The sequence below is a fragment of the Nanorana parkeri genome, unplaced genomic scaffold (assembly GCF_000935625.1).
Source record: "Nanorana parkeri isolate BGI_ZX_2015 unplaced genomic scaffold, ASM93562v1 scaffold90, whole genome shotgun sequence".
Taxonomy (NCBI): domain Eukaryota; kingdom Metazoa; phylum Chordata; class Amphibia; order Anura; family Dicroglossidae; genus Nanorana; species Nanorana parkeri.
The window spans coordinates 223,991-242,771 of NW_017306358.1; positions in this window are offsets into that span (position 1 = coordinate 223,991).

Here is an 18,781-nt window from a genome sequence, read left to right on the forward strand (position 1 = left end):
AAATATTAAGCTCCAGTCAAAAGCTATTTTTGACATGTGCACTGTAAAAATAAATCCACAATAATCATGTGCGTCCAATGCATCTAGGTTGCAGTGGTTTGTACAACTCTGACTCCACTCACCCCCCTATGCTTGAGTTCTTCAAATTGCAGTTCTGAAGTACATTTTCTTATGGGCCCCAACTTTGTGTACATCCAAATATCCTTTTAAGGACAAAGATCTGTCCACAACAACAGTAAATAATGTTAACGCAAAAAAGTGAAAGCTGATGGGAAAATGGCTGGGTCTGGACCAGAGTTTGGCTCTCAGCCCTATCAAAGTTCAGGTTTCTGACCTTTTCAATTTGTTCCAGAAACTGTTGGCTTCTCACTGCTTGATTAAAACCTAATTTGATTTTCTCTGCACTTCAGAAACTGCCTTTTCAACCCATTAGAGATATTCCTTTCTCCACCTACAAGGTGGTATTTCTAGTAGCCATAACCTCTGCAAGGCACTTGTCTGAGCTGTTGGCCTTCTCTTGCAAGAAACTCTTTTTTCTTTTTGCATAGGGACAAGGTGGGGTATAGTCCTGAGGCTTCCTTCTTGCCTAATGTATTACCTAGTTTATATGGCTATCCCTGCTTGTGTTTGATAGACTAGGGCTTGAGTAGCCTTACAAGGAAAACCAAATAAAAATGTAAGTAAAACATTTAATAAAGTGTAAATATGTAAATGATAACATGTGTAAACAAATTGTATCTACCTGCCATAAACAGAATAAACACAGCTTCCAGTCTATCACATTTAATGTACTCTCTAAGCATAGAGCATTAAATGGATATTTAAAGGAGGCTGGGCAGCCTATGGCCATAGAATTTTACATGTAGCTTTTTTCTGCTGCCTGCCCTTACCCATGGCAGTAGAGTTTCCTACCTCCATTTGCTGCTGCCTGCCCTTACCCCTCTGTTTTAGAGGGGCCTTCAGCTAATGGCCGTAGGTATTCCCCCTGCAGCTATGCCTCCAGTACCCTGGCTATACTGAAATGGGGAAGCCTGCCCCATTTCCTGCTTCTCACCACCAGCACCCCAACCCTCCTCATATTCAAATGTATTTAGCAACCATGTGGTTCGGGAGCTGCCTGTGCGTGTTGCCTGCAATGAAGTTTGACCACTGTGATTTAAAAAAAAATTCCTTTCAGGGATCAGTGGAACAGAAGCAAACTTTAAAAACTTTTATTGTGTTTTTTTCTAATAGTGTGGTGTGTTTACTTACATTTTACTTTAACCCTTTAACTCCCTTCAGTTCAGCCGAATATGCTCAGCATGGAACAGCACCCTTCCAATGCCTAGGGCATCTGGCTTGGTATGGCACTTGCTTGTCCCCCCACTTTCCTGCCCTGCCAGACCCGTGCTCAGATTAAGGGTCTGGTTGGGAATATTTTGGGGGACCCCACATTTCTTCCCCCATGTTTTGGGGGTGGGGTTCCCCCTTAAAATTCCTACTAGACCTAAAGGGCCTGGGAGGACTTTTAGGGGGAACCCCATGCACTTTAAAAATATTTTTTTTAACTGGGGGTCCCTCCTAACATTCCTACCAGACCTAAAGGGTCTGGTATGGTTTGGGAGGGGGACCCAATGCAGTTTTCCCTATTTTTTAATAAATTCTGCTCGCTACCACTGAGGTAGCAAACAGCATAACCAAGCTGAATGCTGCAGCATTCGGCTATTCACTCACAGCTGTTCGGCCCCTATGAGAATGTGGCGAATGGCAGCGAGTGAACTGCCGAAAGTTCGACTTAGCCGATCCATATGTTGGATCGGCTGAATCAAAAAGGTTATATACTTTGGTTCGGCTGAATGGAAGTGAGCCCGAAGCCAGCCGATGTATGGCGGAAATCAGCCATACTTGGCTGAAGTGGATAGTCAAACAGGGGTCGGCTCACTTCACTTTCACGGTTATTATCTGGGCTGCCTACGGCAGCTTAGTGAATAACCCCCTAGATGTTAATTTTTAGAATTTCTTCATGCTGCATTTAGAGTAGTAATTCTTTTCATCTGTCACATTCTAGTGACGGTAATTATATGTAACTACAAATAGAGCCTAATATTACCTGCTATAAATGTGTGGTGGTCAGGATTTAAAAAGTTATGCATATGAGAGCGTGTGGCTAATTGCCTTCTAAAATGACCAGAATTTACCTGTCCAGTAGAAAAGAAAAGGGACATAATGTCATTTCTGTAAGTATTTCCAGCCAGGTTTTGTTACAGACATCTGGATGAGGTGAGACACTAACATTCAATTTATGGCATGGAATTGGACTGTATATTAATAAACAATAAAGCTATTAGGGCATATTAATCCTTCACAATGAACTTGTCAAAGTGGATAATGTATAAATCAATGTAAATAGCAGTGACAGGTGGTAATTGAATTCCACTGGTCCCTCAGCCCATTCAAAATATGAAAAGATTTGACATGTTGAAAGAGACTGCAAAGGATGAAACATATGGAATACGCTGCATTGTCTCTCTGGTTTGTGATAGGGCTCAATATGCAGATTTCCTTTTTTGGCTCTAAACAGTGTGGCAATGCATTTTTTTTTAAACTGTTATATTTAAAGTATCTGTGTAGCTCTTGCCTTAAACATATTTATTAAAGAAAGCTATACAATCTGGCAAGGGTAATAAAGGGTAATAAAGCTCATTAGAGCCTTCTGCTGTCATAGCATAGATTACATCTATAATGCTGTTGAAATGTTATGAGGTAGAAAATAAGCAAAGGTATCAGAGCTCTTATTTTTCCACAAGAAACTACATTGGGGAAATTTATGAACGTGTTTGCGCCAAACTTTTTAGTCACAAAGACCAAAATGTTATGCTAACTAACTGCAAAGTTTTATCTCTTTTTTTTTAAGTGTTCTTCAGACATATTAATGTTTGCAACTCATTGCACGTGTTTGGTAACATTTCACATAATTTCTCAACTACACAGTCATTGCGTCCAGCATTTGCGGCATAAAAAATGTGGCGCACATTCTAAAAGTCCTCCTCAGCACTTTTTAAAGTATTGCAAAGATAATTCAGCTTCCTACCCTCATGTCAGGTAAGCACTTCAGGGCAATTCAGCTGTCCTGGAGGTTCCCTGCAAGCTTGTGATAATTTAGAGGCAGTTTAGAGATCAGGGAGACAATCCAGAGACAGTTTAAAAACCGGGACAATTTAGAGACAATTTTGAGACCTTATGAAGGCATTTAAGATTGAAACATAAACTAGGATAATAAATCTGTCGCTATATGCACTAGAATTAGGGGATTCGACAGTTTAAAAATGCGTTGATGATGCGACCAAATTGATAAATTCCCCCCATTTTGTTTTACACAACTGTATTTGCATAACAGACCCACTGGGCCTTTTTTGTAAATGTAATCTTAAATTAATTCTGTACCCATCATAGTAGAAAAAGTACCACCACCACTTTACAGCAGCCATAAGGTACCCATTGCTACTTTATTGAAATGTTCACCTACCAAATTCTGTGCAAATACTGACTTGCTTAAAGTCTGATTTTACATAGTTACACATGTACCACAACATGGCAGACCACTCTGGGAACAAACACTGCATTGAGGTTTGTGAAGGGAGCATGCATGTGTGTCCCATACCAGGAAGTTGGGTTTTGTATGGGTTTCCAGGGTTGAATTGTGGAGGTAGGTGGCGCTGTGATGCTTGTTATAAAATGATTGTGTTACTTTACCTACTCAAATCAAAATCCTGTGTTGTTTTAGGAAAAGGGGAATTGTTTTTTTTCCTTAATGCATTATCAGTCTGTGCCAAAGTTTTTTATAGTGTTACAATAACATTAAACTGTGTATACTCACCATGTCAAAACAAGGAACAGTGCAGCAGTGTCATTTTTTTGTACTACACTTAAAAAAGCTTTTTCGGTACAACACAAAGGTTAGTGAGAAAAGTTGATCCACTTCAAAGTTTATTCTTCCACACATATATTGTCCAAAGAATATTCTGCTGACTCTTTTACAAACCTGAGATGAGAAAAACGGGCACCTTCCAGAATCAAAGTATTTAGGCATGGGGTATACTCCTGTCACACTCCCAGTCATGCAGTCCATTAAGAATTTATATGCCAAAAATGATTGGTAAACCTGGAATTGTTTTTTTTTTGCACCATTTCTTTTCCTTTATTTTGGCTTTTCAAAATAGCAAACAAGATAAATAGGGGATAAGATGCAGGTTTTAGTTCGGAAAAAACACTATAACATTTTCATAGATATCTGTACATCAGGCCAAAAAGAGGGACAATTGAGGAAAAAAGAGGTATAGAGGGATTGGGCTCCAAATGAGGGAGAGTCCCTCCAAATTGGGACATGCTTTAGTATTGGTGACTGTTACATGAACAAAGTTATACTTTGTTAGGATATATGGGAAAATTAAGTTGTGACAAAACCTGAAATCATTTGGTTGTATACCATGGATATCATGTCGGTCTAATGAGCTTAAATGTAGGGGAAGATGTGTGCGAAATGATATTATAATGCTGCTCCTGTGCCACTTTTGTCATCTAATCCTGCCCAGATGCTGCTATACATGTTCCTGTGCGTGGCAAGTTTTCAACGATCCCTGCTCACAACATGTATGTGTGGTCATTGGAGGTTTACTCAGAATTACTGTGCAGATCTGATATGTATTAGACAAATCTAGAAATGTTAATTGTACTAAAGTAGTACCCTGAAAAAATTCACATGTAGCTTGCACCTCCAAAGGAGCCACTGATATGTTCAGATTCTTCTGTCCCATTCCAAAGATAAATGCGCAGACCCGACTCACGACACACCAACACAACCTGCGGGATATAATGAGCTTTAATGTAGGGCAAAAATGAGAAGAACAATGGTTAATATGGTACACCAAACACACTCCTAATCAATAACACAGTTGGTAAAAATGGCAACACAGGTACAAGATCAATAAACAACACCAACTGAATAACAGAGTGTAAAATTATATTTGTCTGTAAAGATAACTGTGGTGTAAAAAATAAGTTAATCCTCTCTAAACTACTGGCCAGTACTGTTATTTAAAGTTCTGCCGGTATAAAGGCTCTTAGTTGGAGAGCTCTAAACAAAGCTTTAATGTTGTGATAAGCTAATGAAAGGTTCCCAAAGAGGTTTCCTGATACTCCAAATAGGGCAAAGTTTTCTGTCTCACAAACAGGCATTAAGGGGTTGATGGATCAGAAGCCTCTAAGGCACTGCTGCCTCTAACTGCTACTCACCAGAGATTTGGTGATGTAACCACTATGCTACTCACTGTTCTTCTTGCTGGAGTCTCTAACATGAGAAATTAAAAGCCCTGCCTCTGCCAAAATAACTGCCATAATACAGTGTAGAACAGGGCATGGTAAGTCAGTATTAAAGAAAGATTAGCTGCAGGTAGACCTGAGGCAATACTGATGACTAGTCCTTTGTGCTCTGACTGCCAGCTTCCAGAGTCCAGTTCCACTTTTAGGGCATAGATTAGGTGATGATTGAATGTCTATTGGCACATTTCTGGTTGGAAGGTCTTTTAATACCTTGAAACTGCCCTATTACCAATTGTGTACCCAGAGTGCATATACCTGCATACACATTTAAGTGTAAATATCTTGTAAATATCATATGTACTGGTCTGTTAAAAATAGACTAGTCATCCAATCACTTATGAATCACAGTCTGACCACATTCTAGTATTTGTGGACAGCTTAATTGTAACAAATGAGGGGGAAGTTTCAGCTCAGGGCAAACTAAGTCTAGGAAAGATTTAAACCATTGCTGCACCAACCGTTGAAACTGTTCTGCAGCTAGTTCTGTCAATTTTATCTTCTCAAATTATTTCAGTCCCTATTGAGACTAGAAACAATTGCCCCTTTATGCTTCTTTGATGATACCCAGCTGAGACCTTCCAACATATTGAATTAACACAAATAATTACATCTGATTTAGGAAAATATTTATTTTGGCTGCTTAGACAAGAAAAGAATCAGAGAAAAAAACAAGTCTTGCGGCATACGTCAAACTCATAAACTGGCTTCTATTATTTTCATATAATTATCGAACCATAAGTCCTTGGTATTTACAGCCTCAGGAGACATCTCTTTCATTTTGGCAATTGTTTACCTATCATCCCACCCATGTGTGAATGATTAGTTCTAATGCCATGATGTATAATCCTGCATACCAAAGATCGCCTCTTATAAAAGATGAACAGAATGGTTGCCAGGTTTACACAAATGGAATCTTATCATCAGCCATATAAAAAAGACAAAGCTGAATTACTGTGTAGTCAAGCAGAGAAAGCAAAAAAAATGGGCATTTTTGTGGCTGGAAAAAAATTACACACATTAAAAATTAAATAGGAAGGATCAGAATGTATTTTGAAGGATTGTCCATCTGCTATATTTTGTGGCATTTGTATCTTTTTACTCTAGGGACACAGTTAAAAATTGATGGCAGGACAGTGAAAAATGTGCAGGCTATAGCAATCTCTCGGTGTTCACTCAATTCTTGGCGGGACTTAGGCAACAGAAGGTGAGGGAGTGAAGCAAACTAGAATTGGTGTATCCCTAGGAGATCGTCTGAAACATACTTTTGATTATTTTATGTCACAACAAACCCATCGACCATTAAAATATGATGAAAAGCACTGACGAGGAGAAGCTTGCCATTAACAAGGAAGTCGCACCTGGAAATCTTTTCCAACTAGAAGACTTGTTTAGGCTCCTGAAATGATGGGTGAGATTTGATGGATGAAAAGACAATATTAAAATGTCGCCTGGTATCAGGAAGCAAATTGAGAGTAATCACCAGAATTTATTGGTCACCGTATTGCAGCCTGCTTTTTGGAAAGAGAAGGAAGCTTATAGTAAATCAAAACATCAACGAAGAGCAAGGTGTTACTGCTGCATGACTGTCACATAAAAATGCTCTTACACTCTTTATAGTAGCAGCTATAACAGTGATGCCTGAAGAATAAAATAATGGGAGTGAAAATGAAACATAAAGAGAAAGGCCTAAAAATGTCTCTTCCGTTTTTCTCATATTAAACAATATAAATCTATGTCAGCTTTGTTAATCCATTAAATGATTGCATGTGCTTCTGAGAGCAAAGTTATTAGCAAACATTAAGCCCTGAAAGGGTAGACTTTAAAATTTCACACACTTTCTGTTTTTTTTGTGTTGTTTTTTTTTTTAATAAGTTGCCTGTGTGGCTTTATGCAATGCTCTTTCCAACAGGCGACAGCTTATTGGGTTATGTTTTGTACAGCTTTTTACTCTCTGTGTTATGTCCTAATATTTATTGGGTTGTTAGGGCTTCCACTGTATTTGCAAACCAGTATTATTTTTTATATAATTGGAAATGATTAAGGAGCTAATGTAATAAATATTGTTTATCTGGACTGACTTTCTCTTAATGCTGAACTCAATGCGGACATAAAAGACAAATAAATTCAGCTTTGAATGTATTCATTTAGCATTAAGTGTATTATTTTAGTGCAAGTACCCACATTTTAGCCAATCAGGTGTTCTGCAACACAAGGAGCAGGGTGATAGGAGAAGAGAGCAGAGTGACAGAGAGAGGAGTTCATAAGTGAGCTGCTTATCATTTCACTGTCCAGTCAAAGGCTGGGGGTGGGGAGGAGATTTTTAAGTGATAGTGAAAATGCAGAAGAGAATGATCAGGTCTCCTCTTGTGCCAGGCTACCTGTGCTGTTTGGCAAAGCTGTGTAAACCTCAGAATTGAATCAACAGAAATGCAAATCCTTTGATATACAACAATTTTCATCTATGTATTTAATTTGTGTTGTATTTTTATTTGCCTGGAGTTAAAGTAGCATAAAACCCTCACATTTTGTTTAATAACGAATCCAGATCAAACAAATATACATTGCCCAGCAAAGCATTGCTTTATATTTTTGCCCAAACACTTATAAGAATCATGTTTCTGAATGGCTGCTTCCAAGTCCCTCAGCTCAGCTTAGCTCTACTTCCTGTCCAGTACAAGATCACAAGGGACAAAGCAGACTCCAGCACTGTTCATCTACTAGCATGGAGAAGGAAGGAGGGGCCAGAGGGGAGGGGAATAGCTTACTTTGGGGTCCCTCTAAAACAGGAAGTCAGCACCAGTGCTCAGGAGATCAGCTGATTTTGCAGGAAACTAAAAGTTTTAAACATCAAGAAATAACATCCATAGCATTGATTTCATCAGCATTTGAAAGAGCTTAAAATAATTTTGACTTAAATATCACTTTCAGCTTTAAAATTAATCCCCAATTTTGTTTAAAAACAGACATTACAAGGTTTTTCGCTAATTATTCAGATTGTGCACCCATTTAGCTATTAGGTCTTAGAAGGTGAGGCCTCTAACTTTACTTTCAGTTCTGTGAAAACTTGTTGAAAACAGCAACCCCATAGTCACATGAGATGACCCTTGAGTGCCCAAATTCCCCAGTCCATTTGCTGTAATATAAAACTCCCAAGCACATCCAATCTCATTGTAGAATCATTGGCTTGTAGTAGTAACAGGAATATGAGTGCCAGTCACTTCAGTAGATTTCTTTAAGTTTTATTGCTGAACACTTAAGGAGAGGATGAAGAATACAGGCTTCCCTCAATTTTAGATTTTCTAGCTTTAAACACATGCAGCAACCTTTCTAAGTAGATCCCATACATGATAAGGTGATAGTGCAGAAAAAGATCCTCCTGAGCTGATGTTCTAATATGTGCTTGACTATATATTCTGCAATTGCAGGTCAGCTTTGAATGTTCTAGTTTTTTCTCCTCCCATTCAGCAAGTCCAGAACTACTTATGACTTTTGCAGGTGCCTCTCACCTGGTTGCAGGGGATCAAAATATTTCAGTTGCTTCAAACACTGGAAGAGTGGTCCTAAATATGTATTACCTTTCTCATACCACTGGCCTAAAACTGGCCAGTTACTGCTTGAATTTCAGACAATTGCTGCTAATTCTGGCCTTGTCGCCACCTCCCAGCTCAACAAGAGTTGATTCTTTATTGGCCATTTGTTGAAGAAACTGGTCCATAAATTCTCAGTTGAACAATGCCTGCATCCAATCTGATGCACACGCTATTCAGGTACTCAACAGGTGCTGAAGCAGCGGCAGGGATTCCTCCATCCACACTGTTTAGTCTAGATAGGGGAATTGATGGATTTCTTTCGTTCAGATAAATTCAAGCTATGCATGACCAGCTCATTTCCTCAGTTATTGACTGAGCTGATAAATATTTATATTATTTATGTTATTTACTCCTCTGACACAGACTGCTAGAGCTTGCACTTGAACTTAGGATTTGTTTGCAAAGAATCCAAACAATGACACACTTAGGCTGGCTATGACCTAACTACTTCCATGAAACCCAGCAACAAACACAGTAAACTATTGTTTTAGGCAGGATCCCCACTCACAAAAGCAAGAAATAACATTTTGTAAACAAAAAGCATACTGAATGCCCTCAGTTTGCCATTTTACAAGAAAGAGTCATGGTCATTTTTGGGTAGTATTTAGAAAAAAAACAACATCTGTAATTTGAAGTATAATGGTAACAAAATGGCATTATGAAATGGATTTTATCTCAGTTATTTATGTTACATTTTTTTTTGTGAATGTGGAATTTTTTTAAAGCTTAACTGAACAAGCAAGTAAATACACAATTAAACTGTATTGCTTACTAATATTTTTAACATTTCCTTTAGCTACAACCCCCACCAACTTATTGATTAAACTGTTAAGAAGTAGTAACTTACTGATATGTCATCACTATGATCCTGCTAGTATGTTAACAGTGTTAGATTAAAGTGACACTAAACTCAGGAGTAAAATCTAAAAAACTATATCTTATTTGTGTATCACGCAGCTGTATATACTCAAATCATCTCTGAATTGGTGCGGACACCGTCCTTCCTTCTGTAGAGTGACTACTTTTATTTTTTATTCCCCATGGTCCCTGTGTGTGTTGTAAAGTAGTCACCGCTCTAAGCTCGCTCCTGTGATAGACAACAATCTCAATACAAATTAGTAAACTAAACATGAGCTTGGAGCGATGGCGACTTTACAACACTTACCATGGGGAACAAAAGTAGCCACCCTCCAGAAGGAAGGACAGTATCAGCATGAACTCATAGATGATTTGAGGATCTACATCCAAGTAATACACAAATAAGATACATATGTGTTCATAGTTAAGGCACCTGAATGTATTTTTAAGATTTAATTTCTGAGTTTAGTGTCAATTTAACGGAAATTGTGTACACTGCAGGTATCCATTGCTGAATCCTTGTAACTGCTGTACAAACGATTACAGGAGGCTAATATCCAGACTCCGTTACTTTCCCGATTTGAACTTTTTGTATAAATGTAATCTTGTTAATTAACACATAGCTATAATTGTTGCACAGGAGGGGGGAGCAAAGATGACCATCCCAGACAACAATTAACCTAATCATGCTTCTAGTTGTTAGTGTGTCCACAGTTTAATTATTAATAAAATAATTGGAAGCTTAATTACTGAGGCACAAGTATAGTAAGGGCCCATTATTATAATGCATTGTACTGCAACACAAACATTTCAGTGTGTTTGGTCCCTTGTGTTCATTTTGAATGGGCTGGCAGCAAGCCTTAAAGCACAAAAATGTAGGTCCTGTGTGATTTTTTGATGCATCTGCAGGTTTGAGGTGTATTGCAGCTCACTGTACATGTACAATTGGGTGAAATTAACTGTGAATGGCAATGCAGCAAAACTTTTGTTTACAATGAATGTGTTGCAGCAAGGTGTGTTACAATGTCATGGTGCATTTCATAACAAGCATTGTGGTGTAAATTACCCTTAAAAGTATGTTTATGTACATACCGTATGCCCAGCAGTTTTTATGTTTGTCCCATATCACATTAAAAAAATTGGGGATCAATGAGAGATTGCGGCACAATAGGACTTAATGAAGAATAGTAGTCCTTGTATACTGTACTTTGCTCTGATGTGCTTTGATGTCAGTTTCAACCAGGTACAAATGTGCACAACAAAATCTGTAAATTAAAGGGAACTACTGTCATTGTCAAGGTCTGCTCTGCTTTGTCTGATTTTCCAATTGTGGTTGGGAAGAATAAGCAATTAAATCTTTTGTAATATAGTAAGGAACTAAAAATGCCTGTTGCTATGCCCATTTCGAGACACAGCAGGCACAGACTGGAGTTTCTGTATCTGCTACCATATCATCCTCTCTTATTATCCAGTATTAATCAAACTTTTAGATTATGGCTTCATGAGGTAAGGCATGCTTTTCAAGGTGTTAATGTGCGGAAGGCCACAGGTCCAGATGGGATACAGGGCAAAGTACTCAAGGACTGTACTTAGCAGCTGGCAGAAGTGTTGACTGATATTTTCAATCTTTCTCTGTCTCTATTGATTGTTCCATCAAGGTTTAAAGAGGCCATAATTGTTCCGGTTCCAAAAAATAAAAATCCTTGCACTTTGAATGTTGATAGACAGTAGCACCTAGACATATTGTGATGAAATGCTTTGAAAAGTTTGTTTTGATGTACATTAAGTCTTGCCCTTCACTTCAGATGACTCAACACCAATATGAATATGGTCCTAAAAGATCCACAGAGGATGTTGTTGCTACACTACTTCACACAATACTGACACATTTAGGCAAACCAAATACTTATGCTTTTATTGATTTTAGTTCTACTTTAACACTATGGTTCCTCAAGTAATGAATTTTAAGTTACTGAATGTTGGTCTTCAGCATTCGATTTGTATGTGGATCTTGGACTTTTTGTCTCAGCTCTTTCCTTTATACTTTATATACTCATGATTGCCGGCCCTCACGCAATATAACTGTTATTACAAAATTTGCACATGATACAGCTGTCATTGGTCTCATAAAGAAAAGTGATGAGACAGCTTACAGAGAGGGCCAGGAATGTTGTTTAGTGGTCTGCTCAAACAATTTGGAGCATAATATAAAGAAGACAACAGAAATTGTGGATTTTAGGAGGAAAAGACGACAGCCAATTAAGTCAATTTTAACTAATGGGGAACCTATAAAGGGAATTTCTTCCTTTGAATATCTTGCTGTTCACGTCTTGGATGATGCCACTAGGAATATGAACATAGTAAAACAGTAGTCATTAAAAAAAGCTCAGAAACAGAAACTTTTTGCCGCTCTTGAAAAAGACGCAGCTAGCAAAGGAGTTACTAGTGTCTTTCTACCACTATGCAATAGAGAGTATGCTCACTTATGCCATCACAGTTTGGTATAGCAGTAGTACAGCTGAAGACAAAAGTTCCTTCAGATGATTATTACAGTGGCTAACAGAATCATAGGTAGTCAGCTTCCTCCTCTGGAAGACATTTATCATAGTTGTTGAGTCAATAGAGCATTAAATATAGTGAAGAATCTTTCTCATCTTGGCATTGTCTGTTTCATTTAGGTTTAATGATTATTAATGTGTGTATACGTTTTTAGTATTGTTAAAGAACTCCAGGCAAAAATGTTATTAACCCTTGCAGTGGGGCTACCCCCACACAGCAATAGTTAACTGCTAATTTTTGCCTAGGGTAAAATAAAGTTATACTCACCCGAACCTTTGAGCCAGCAGCGCTTCCTCCAGGCCCTCTTCTTCTCCGCTGCAAGAATGGTATACCCCTTGGCATCCTCACATCCAATACACTGTATTGGATGTTATGACCCGAGGACTCCTGGACAGCTGCAGATGATGGTAACAGATGCTCAAGGGACTGGTCTAAATGCCAGCTGGCTCGGAAACTCAAGTGGCTATATCATTTTTTTTTACCACAGGCAAAAACAAGCAGTTAACTCTTGCAGTGTGGGGGTAGCCCCACTGCAAAGGTTAAGAAAAATGTCTGCCCGAAGTTCTTTAGTTATTCAATTCATCATTCAGGGAATGTAAATTGACAATTTGTTGTAAGTTTTATGCAATGACAATAAAATATTATGGCTTATCATATCAATGCATTCTGAAGCTCATATGTTAGTTTTACCTGGTTGCTAAACTATTAAATTGCATGCCGCCTCCTTGATATTATGGTTACACCAATGGTGAAATAGTTCATAGTACTGCCCAATTTCTATTACCATTGCAGTCTTGAATTATCTATTTTTAACTAATTTTCATGATGTAGAATAAAAAAGTAATTGGGGAATCCAGTTATGACAGCTGGACACCATTGTCCTATGGACAATTCTTGCCAATATAGTTTATATCTCTAGATATAACAGGAAATTTAGGTGAAAAAATCAATTTTGTGTAGCCACTGGTGCAGGCTTGGTTTTTACTTCTTATGGTTTTGTAAATTATTTCTTATGCAATGATTTTCTTGTGGAAAACAGAGCTTGCTATCAAACTGCAATGTTCAAAAATAGCATTTATGACTATTAAATGAATCATCTATGGTCTACTTAAGCACCAAATTGCATTAATATATGTAACAAATATGTCAGACATCTAGCAATAGTTGCCAAAGCAATGAAATGACATTTCATATTTTTAGATTTGTTTGTAAACCTGTTATTCTTCCGTATATGCATAGATATTTATTATAGCTATACATTTAAAATATGTGTTCCCATGAAAATGTTTCACTGTCACACACAGGTTCCTGCATACATATTTATAGTTTGTATATACATATATTTGCTGCTCTTATAGTGCATTTTCCCTCACTGGCCCCTGCCACATCTTCACTCTGTTTTTTTCACTTTGTTTCTGTCTTTTCTGTTAAACCCTTCTTTCACCTCCGTACGTACCTGTTTCTCCTCCATGAGATAGCTATCTCTCCACTCCTTCCTCAGCATGATTCCTTTGTTCCTGAGATAAGAGGAAGTCAATATGTCAGTAGCATACCAAGCAGCAAGGTCAGTGGATCCTGCAGAATGCATTAGCACAATCTAGCTTGTCAATTATTTAGCATTTCTCTCTCATTCTCTCTGCATCAGGTGAAAACATTTTCCACATTTGATATAGATTTGAAAGGTACGTCTGATAATGAGAACTCTCCTGTGGTGTCATCATTACCTCCTAAGCAGTAAATACTAATTCCACTGTTCTTTTCTTCCTATCCATTTTTTATATTGTAGGCTCATTTATCAACTCTCTGTTTTGCAGCAAGTCATTTTAAAACCTGACACATAAACCAAAAGTATCTTCTAGACACCTGTTTTCTTCGAAGAAAAAAAGAAATACACATTTTCGTTTGAAGGTCTTGGTTGGTAACCCATCAAGGCTAAAACAATACCTAGCAAAACCATGTGGTTTATATACCAATGTCTCTAGCAGCTTGGTAAGAATCTAACCCTAGCCAAGACTTTTAGAGCCACGAATGTCCCAGTTTTGACAGACTGGCATAAGGGAGGCTCAAACAACTATATTCAAGTACATAGTTCCACTGAATGCATCCAGGTGAAGTGTGTTATGTGTCTATCTGGTGGCAGCAAAGGCAAATACTGTACTCAGAACAGCACAGCATGCTAGGCTTTCAAATAGGAAACCCCAGCATTGCCTTTTTCAATAATTTATTGTTTCTGTATAACTATTCTTCTAACAGGTCTGTATGGGCTAGCTGAGAAGCAGGAAATAGGTTCCTCATCTGACTCACAGTATAACAGTAAACTACCCTGCAAAACCTGAAGTCGTAGTATTAATTTTTTCTTCCAGTGGTAAACAGAAACTATTTGTATGTCATATTTCATATTTGTTTGATTTAAAGAACCTATAGAGCTCTAAATTACTATTAACATTAATATCTCAGTATGACACTAAGCTCTCCTGTGGACTCTGCACTCTGCAGAGTTGCAGTCTCAAGTGCGCCACATGGTGCCTTCAAGTGGCGAATGCAAATTATTAATATGGAGTAGGAACAGCATGGGAAATGAGAGATGAAATCTCTCCAATTGAGAAAAAAATAGAAGCTTTTAATGCTTTGTCACTTTATCAATAAATATAAAAGACATTTGTGTGGAGCTACTCTGTAATCCACATAATGTTTACTCCTCTCTAGGTTTAGCTATAAACTCAATAGTGAATAATCAGGGCGTAATCCTGTTTATTCATCTTGTTTCTTGGTCATAAACTAATACGGATGAATATCAACATCAAAGCATCAACAGGACACTGTGAATTGGTAGAGTCAATTAATAAAGCTATAGTGTTAGTGACATAGACAATATACGCATTTATAAAATGTGGACGTGTATTTCTACCGATTTAATGTTAACTAATCAATTATTATTAAATTAAATTATTAATGTTAGGCAAGTGTGGGAAAGAAACATACATCACATTACAATAATGCTTTGTAAAAGTAGATGCACTTTATCTAAACTCAAAAGTAATGGGATATCACTACTTGATTACTCAATGAGGGCTTCAATAAATGAAACAATAACTGTTGTGCTAGGGTGTATCCTCTGAAGATGTGCACTGTTGTGAGTAAGCTCTGGGACATTATTGTGTGGAATTGACTGAATGTTGCTGTTGGAGTAAACCAATCCTGAACAGTGTCTACAGTTCCACGAGAGGTGGGGGCTTAACTGACCTAATGTGCTTAGATATTATTACGAACCTGGTCTGGGAGACTGGATGGTTGAGGAGGCTTCCCTTGCACCTCATGTCTAAAAGCCTTTGAGGATGGTGACAGAGGCCAGGCAGACACCGAGTGGCACGAGTGCCAGTAGTTATGAAACCGTGCAAGTAGAAGGGTAATCCAGAATTCAAAGTCGAGGCAAGCCGAGGTCAAAATCCAGGAGGTCAGTTGCTGTACCGAAGGAAGAGGCAGAAGAATAATCAAAACAGTCCAGGGTCAAAAAGGCAGGCGGCAGTCAAGGCAGGTAGTGGAGGCAGGAACGGGTCAAAATCCAGGCAACGGCAATCTAATATTCAAGACAGGAAACAGGAGACACAACACAGACAGGAGCTGATAAGGCAATCTAGCAAGTAAGTGACAGGCTGGCTTGGTTTAAATAGGGAAGTGAACTAATCAATTATGTCACTTCCTGTGCGCCTTTGGCACATTTTTCTTAGAACACGATCCATCTGCGCATCACTTCCTGTGCGCCTTTGGCACATTTTTCTTAGAACACGCTCCATCTGCGCATCACTTCCTGTGCACCTTTGGCACATTTTTCTTAGAACACGCTCCATCTGCGCATCACTTCCTGTGCGCCATCCTGCGCGTCTTTCTGTGGGAAGTGGTCGTTGTGCGCATGCGCGTATTCTTCTGCCTAGCGGTACTTGGCGCATGCGTGGAACGGGCATGGTGCTTACAGATATAGAGGGTGGCATTTTGTTTAAGTTCAGAATGCAGCAGCAGATACATAGAAGCATGCAGTCAAGGATCACTAAGGTGCATTCTCAGACTGGATCTATGGTCAATCCTAGGCATTGGGCACACACTAGTCCTTAAGGGCCAAATCTTTCTAGAGGGGGAATGAGAAAAAAATCGTGGATTGATCTCCTTAAAAAAATCTATAATGTAATTTGCTGAAGAAATAGCAATCCAGTGCAAACATGTTTAAAATTCCATACCCATGGTGGTGGTGGTATTACACTCTGGTACCCATTTAAAATCTGGCAATAATTTTTGTCAACTAAATCTTAAAAGCTATAACAGCCTTAATAATAATGTATTATAGTTTCTAAAATAAATTGTCGCATTAGGAGACTGCTCTCCAAAAGAAGGGCCAATGGTTGGCCTGATCGAACTCTGCTATTAGTTCACAGCTTCCTCATTGAATTTAATGTCCTAGTGCTTTATAAACATGTACATATCTGGAAAATACATTTGACTAGGTTTAAGCTAGACTTAAAAAAAAAGTTTAAAAAGTCTAGAAATTGATACAATCTTTGAAAACATACAGATCAGTGTTCTCTGATCGAGCCTTGCATATCCTTTGTTGTCTGGTTCTGATCCTAAACCCCCTTATTTCTAGTAAGTTCTTGGTTTTAAGGAGAATCTGTAAAAGAGAACTGCTAGCCAGTATAAAGTGCCAGGAACTAGTGACATCCCAACAGCAATGTTAAAGTTCATCTTAAGCCAATACTATTATTTTACTTTATTTTAGTTTTGGACAGAGGGGAATAGTGAGTGACCTTTTAGGTTTTCTGTACTGAGGAATTTCTCTTTATGTCTTGGAGACCCTTGTACAGAAATTATGGAAAATCAAACATTTTCCATTTGTCACAGGAACAGCAGGGGAAATCTTGACACCTGTCAAAAAGGGGCTTTTTCCTCACCTTTGGAGATATTTCCTCTCCCTTCATGTGTGCTCATGTATTGTTGAGATAGTATGAACATTGCTGTTTTGATGTCCCTAATTAGATCTTTACAAATGGTCCTGCAGTGTGAACTTAGAGAATTAGCATAAGGATATGTTTAATTGGGTTAGTTGTAGCAGTGTTCCAAAGCTGAATATGTTTAACTCCCTCATATTTTTTTACCAGGTTACTGTTTAAAATGTATATTATATATGGTCTTGGAATATGGTATGCATCAACATATTTTTACAACTTCATTGGCTACTGTGGAATGGGCTCCCCTGGCCATGGAAGATTTGGCATTGACTTTGTAAAACAAAGAGATGTTTCTATAAAACATGGTTCTATTAGATTGAGTTCACAGACTACTAAGCCATCTTACTCCCAATTTCAGCCTTTTTGTGTGTCAGTTTTGTTTGATGACAAACAGCTAATTTCTTGGCTCTCATTACTGCCTGGCACCAATTTAAATTTTCTCCCTGGTTACTAATTTTTTTAACTTTACATTTTCTATTGCCCCTAATCCCCTTCCACTTCTGCATTTTTCCTTTTTGGTAGATGGAGGAGCATTATAGTAATCCACTCAGCTTTAACTGTGTTGCACAGCACTGTGAATCTAACAAATGGAGGTCACCGATTAGAAAACAGAGCCTAGAAATCTATGTTCATGCTTTATTATCACAGAAAGGCAGGTGATAAAAAACAACCAGTCCAAGAAATGTTGTGCTCTGACTGCAGCGGAGAAAAGTAAAAGGACAGAACTTTTATTTTGTCTGGAACTGGTATTAGGGCCATAAAAACTGGCTGATTAGAATTTTATTTTTAGCAGGTAAGGGCAGAACAAAGCAATAGGTTATCTCTAATGCAGACTTCATAGATGCAATTACTTACCTTAATTTTACTCCCACACTGCTTTGTTCAGCCATGGGCAGTGAAAGAAAAGCCCTGTGTAAACTAAGAGTTGGAGCTTATTGGGCCCAGTGATGTCACATGAGTTAGCGGCATGATCCTCCATACCTAAAAGAAAGGGTATTTCATTAAGGTCATGGCAATGAACAGAGTTGGAGGAAAGATGAAGAAAAGGATTCAAGTATAAATAATATGTAGAGTGCAACATGCTGGGGGTGGAGATGTTGCCCTGAACAAGAAAAAATAATTTTTTTGCAATACAGCACACCAAATGCTTACAGTTGGGTCACTCCACAGTAGCTAAAAGGTTGAAGGGATATCTGCTGTCTGTCAGTATCCTATCTGTCACAGAACTTGGTGTGCTAACCCTGAAATCAGAATATGCCCTGGGTATTAGAAAGCTTTATTTCCATGAAAAGAAGGGACTACTGGCCATGAAAAAGCTGGCTACTGACAGATTGCCCTAAAAGTCTGTAAGTTATTTTGGACAAGTACCTCATTACTATTGTTTTGTGTATTTGTGTATGTTTTCAAGTCATTCTTATA